Source organism: Anthonomus grandis, chromosome 4 (assembly GCF_022605725.1).
Source record: "Anthonomus grandis grandis chromosome 4, icAntGran1.3, whole genome shotgun sequence".
In the NCBI taxonomy this organism is placed as follows: Eukaryota; Metazoa; Arthropoda; class Insecta; order Coleoptera; family Curculionidae; genus Anthonomus; species Anthonomus grandis.
The window spans coordinates 161,056-167,007 of record NC_065549.1 but is presented as its reverse complement, the minus strand read 5'-3'; positions in this window follow the sequence as shown (position 1 = coordinate 167,007).

Below are 5,952 nucleotides of genomic sequence, written 5' to 3'. Positions count from 1 at the left end.
GAAAGGCGTGTTTAAAATGGTTAACGCTTTATTTGTGCCTTCGTAAGACAATGCTAATGTCTGAATACACAAACATTTACCGGCAGACGAATTACAGCGCCGTTTTTCAAAATGGCAGCGAAAAAAGTAACATTTATCAACATCTCTAAATGTTAATGTGTTTGGTATCATTTCATAGGTTTTTGAGGTCGCTGAATACGTTTTTGAGCATAAAAATGCAATTAAATATACCTTTGCACCATATAGCAACTAGTATGGAAATTATTGTAGTAGTAAATACAATTATTATATTTTTTGCAACCATTAAAACTATGGTTGCAAGGAAAACAGAAGGTATATTGCAAAAAAATAATATTAAAGTAATAATTATTATGAGTATTAAGTATAAATTCATTTTTATAATGTAATTTTTCATATACGTCAATATGTTTTTTTTTTAATAAAATCAAAAGGTCGACATTTTGGTTAGGATCGGTTTTTGCCTCAGGACTATTAAACCTACGAGTAAAAGAATAATAATTATAAATAATATTAAAAAATTATCAAAAGGGCTTAGAAATTTCTGGTTTTGGCATTGTCCTTTGCACTTTTTACATGCCAAAGTGCAGGGCAGCTGGTATTGACGGCAGCTGCACCGTTGACTTTCACATCCTTTAGTGCAACCACAATTGTCAAGAGTCCTACACACACTCCAAACCTCTGGAAGAAGTGTCCAAAACGGTTTAAATTGTCCCTTATCTTTAGTCCAACCCCACAATGTTGATGAAGGAGGACAGTCTGTTTTAACCTTAATAGACCTGCACCAGATGTGACCTGCCTGGTAGGCAGATCGTTTGATGTGTTGAATAAGTGCACCACGTGTTGGAGGGATGGCATTTAAGTGCTTATGCTCGGTTGCAAATAAATGCTTTCTAGCTTGATCCACACCTGTACATGTTTCATCTCGCATACCGTACAATATTACTGTATATTTCTCCAAAGCTTCCACAAACTCTTCATCTGGTTCATTATCTAAAGGCCAGGCCAGTCTTTTAAATGCGTTCGTAGCTGAATCGTCCTGCCACGCAGCTCAGGCTAAACGCTTTCACTTAGTTGCAAAATAAGACACCGTGTCGTAACCAGTATATGCATGGAAGCCCCTTAAAGCAACTGACTTTGCTTCTCCTACATTTTCTGCAATGGCATGAATGCTGATAAATCGACGATGAACCCCAGACCCGAAAAGTAAATACAATTCCTCGAGTCCATTCTTTATCAGTTAAAAAAAAAAATGAAACTGCCAGCACTAGAACATCAGTGTCATTGCTTTGAATCACCACACGTTTAGCACCATACGACTCCATATCCTTGGTGTGTAACATGAGACGGCCATCTGCTTCCTCCATATGTTTACATATTATGCTTCCATGTAAGCTGCTAAAAAAAGGTTTCGACGATAATATTTTATCGCCCACATTCGTCACAATGTGAACATCGTCGTTGAAGCTGTTTAAAACTGCTTGGGCTAAGGATCGGAACAATTCCAATTTGTTCATATCATTATGAAGATAATCATCCCAATTACTTGGTTAAAGTACCTAAAAAATTCATTTACATATTATAAATTTGAACAGGAAAAGAGGTGATAAGAATATGCAGATGTAAAACATACCTTTCGCTGGAAGATCTTGACGGCAATTACTCAATTGTCCATCTGATCTACGCCACTGGTTGAAACTAAAACATTTACTTTTTACATTAAAAGCATCTTTATTAGGTAGCTTTATTAAGAAAATTTGACACCGATATCTTAAACAGTCAAAAAACTAAAAATTTATTTCTTATTTTTTTTTAAAAACTTTAACTCCCTGTATTTTGCTTCTGAGGCATTATTCAAAAGTTATATTTGAAGGTCTTCTATCATCCCCCAAAAGCATGACCTTCTTATAAAAATTACCCTGTATAATGCAAATATTTTGGAAAGAAAATCTAAATTGTTGGGCGCCAAAAATATCAATTCACAAGAATCTTTCAGTGAAAACCCCAGTAGAACATGTGATATATTACATATGTTTCTCCAATATAAGAGAAAAAAAATGAAGAGGTTTGAGGTATAAATGGCTTCTTGACTATACAATTAATGAAAGTACTACTTATCACTTAAAGTTGCCTAAATACATGGCTAACGCAACAAGCTCAAATGACTTTTAGATGACTTAAAAATAAATAATGGAGAATATTAAAAGCTCATCAAGACCCGGCTTCATGGCTGCTTTAAAGAAGGGAAGGAAAAATTGGCCTTTAAACCTATAACTAACTTGACGGTTCCGTCGTAACGGCTGTACAAGGCAGACCTAATATAGAAGTGTTAATTTAATATTCATAGGGTCTTTTTTTACACGGTAATTAATTCTTACTGCTTATCGCGTAATCTTATCGTACTGAAATGGCTCTAAAATTTATTGCCCTTTTATACATAAAAAGGGCGGTGAATAATTGTCTAATGAACAGATATAAGATAGTCATTTGAAAAAAATATTGTGTGTCAATAATAGATGATTTGATGAAGTGTCCACGATTAGTATAAAAGAACCGTTAACAAATGACTGATTTAATATAGTTGTTAAATAACGAAATACATCATAAGACTCTTAAATGTTTTCTTTGAAAATCGACGTTGGCGTATTGAAATATTACTCAAAAATAACGTGTACCATTAATAATCGGGTATGAAAAATCTGCTAGTTGCTATTTGCATTTGAATTCAAAGTGAATATTTTATATAAAAAATCAAGCGTTATATACATCTAAAAAAATGATTTAGTTTTAAAATGTATCTATGTACTTTGACAATAAAATTGGGATCCACTGGAGAAACTGTTCGTATGAATTCTTTGATTGATTTAGATGAAATATACACAAAGTTCTATAAAATCTGATAATTGTTTTTCTTTTGTTTACAACAATGCAATAAGCAATTCGTGATGGTATTTTTGTAACCACACAAAACTATAATATATATTTTTAATGCTCGTTTAACTTTACGAGTGTTCAACTCAAATTGAGCCATTTAAAGTCCCTTTAGGTTTCCTAAAGACAAGAATCTCGCATCATACTAAAACCATGACTAGTGCTATTAAAAGCAAAGGTAGTTTGTGTTAAATCGATTTTTTTATAATCGTCGTAAAGCGGGGTCTGGTTGTTTTATGGCTACGCTATCCTGGTTTTCTAACGGGCATTCATTATTACGGATGTTTGAACATTTTTTTGTTGTGACTTCTTCGACTACGTCTAATTTTAACCACTAAAGACTTTGGTTAAATTCTTTTGGATTTTAGTGTACGGAATAAATTCCATTTAATGGTTGTCAGTAGACAAATTATCTTTATTTTTAAATTTATATTTCTTTTTATGCAGAGATAAAACTTTTAAAATTCAAGAGTTTAAGCTTGCGGTTAATAGGTTAATCTAGAATCCGAAAATATCAACTGGAGTTTTTTGTTTAGGTGAAACAATAAGAACTGAGGAAAAATTAAGTTAAACGTTTTATAAGAGTATAGTTGAATATTTCTTGAAGTATCTAAACCAGATTTATAGATTCTTTAAAAAAAGGGCAGGTGCCGAATACCGATTTCGAATTTCTCGCCTGACAAAGTCCGGTTTGGAGAACCTTATAATTTAAACCCGAATTAAGGAGGTAAATAATTAGCGCGTAGCGACCGTATCAAATCCAGTTCTGATTAACGAGAAGGACATAAATTGATAAATTGAAAGCTCTTTTATTTTCAAATTAAAAAACCGTTTGAATAAATTTTTGTTCGGTAAAGTTTGAATAAAGCCATAAAACGGTTACAAAAAGAAAAATCTCTTCATTTACTAAAAATGCTAATACGCATAATTTACCGGTAGGAAGTCTCTGTTATCTGACAAAAGAAAGTCCTATGCGTAGATTATTATTTAAAATAAAGTGCCCCGAAGGCTCAGCTGGTGGTATCACCCAGTGATATCTTCATAGGATAAACAACTGGCGCTTTGTATGTAAATGATACTTTTGGATTTATAATGGGACGTAATGGTTGAAAATCTATTTCTCACTAATTTTAAGACATACTTTCGTTTAAAAGAAGGAAACATTTTAGTCGAAAAACCCTGAATATCCATGGAGAAAATGGTACTCCCATTACTTAATGCGTTAAGAGGAGACAAGGAGTAAATAATTTCAATTTCTTAACAATTTATACAAGGTCCTGCAACAGTGCGTCGGTCTTCCATAAAGCCTAAAAAAATAAGGTTAACATTTTCTAACCTCTTAAAAAAATTTTGGGACCTGATAGCGCATATCTGGAAAATATTTTGAAGTATACAGGGCCGAAAAAACTTTTTTTTTAATTATAAAAAGCGCTATAGCAAAAAGGGTGCGTTTTTTTCAAAAAAAAAAAATAATAAACAAAAAATTTACGATAAAAGAGAAAATCCAGCCGGGCCCAGGGGCACTTCAAGGGGCTTTTTTATTTTTTTAAAGGGCGCTACCGAAAAATACATTTGATTTAACCTTCTTATAACCCAAAAAAAATTTTATAAAAAAATAATCATTTTTAGCCAGGCCCATGACCAATTTTCAAAGCTATGGCTATGGCTGCGTATATGATCTGCTTATTATTTTAAGGTCGTTGAGCTACACGCAGTTTCTATTGTAAGCCTCTATTTTGATGGTCGAAAGGATCTAACACTTTCTATGGTGAATATCAAAAAAATTATTCAACAAGAAGAACACATTTCAATTATAAAAGAACCTGGTAATATATATTTCGCACATATATCTACAAAAGGAGCAGTGGAGTATATGTCTTCTCCATACCAATGAATTGCCTTTACGTCATCTTCTTCAAAATTTAGATGGCGAGACCAAGGGACCTTACAGTTTTTCAGGGCCAGTGAGTTTGCTACTGAAAGACTGCCAACAAATGCCATTAAAGAAATTTAAAATTATAGACACAGAGCTTCCAAAACTAACAGCAGATATTCTAAGCACTGACCAACAATTATTGCATAATATTTGTTTTGCTATTAAAAATGGACACTGTCCGGAAAGTCTGGCAAATAAAGATCCTGGAAAGTTGTCCCATGCTCGCTGGCTTACTATAGCCAACAGGATACTGCGTTTATATGTATAGCCACCGAAAACCCCCTATCAAACCTAGTTATTTTATCAGAATTTATTGTGAAAGTATATGACCCCTGTTTGGTTTGATATTAAAACACAACCACTGATCTACAACGGAGCACGACATTTGTGGAAAGCCGTTACTCTTTCCAGAACTTTTCCACCTAAAATTACTAAAATAGTCGACAAAGTCTTTGCCGCCAATGCCTATTTTGCCCATTCTGAAAATTTGCTCCTAGCAATGCTAACAGACTCAAGGCCTCATATGTGAGAAGAATAAAAAAATGCAGAATGCATCCCAGCAATGAAGTGAGAGTCTTTAGGGTACCTTCGATTAACTAAGCCGCTGAGGATTACATTGATTTAATAGACTGGCAAAAAACAGTAATTTCTGAACCACCCTTAACAGTTGCTCTTAAAAATGAAGATTTGGATAATTTATTAAAAGGTACAAACTTTGAGACATTTCCATGTCACACTCAGGCAGTAGAACGCTCCGTCAAACTGGTTACTGAGGCCTCCACTAAAGTATGTGGCGATGAGTCCAGAGACGGCTACGTTCGAATGAAATTAGAAGGTCGACAAATGTAACCAATTTTTGATAACAAGTCGCAATATTTTGAAAAACGTAACGAGACTCAAGTAAGGTTCGAAATATATGGATGGGACGATCCCCAATTGGGAGGAACTCCAGGTGCAGATACCCGCGCGTGATGGGTTCTGGATTGATTAGTATAGTTTTATTTATAAAATTATACTAATCAAGCAAAAGGCTGCACGAGTGCACGTGCACAATCATACAAATATGT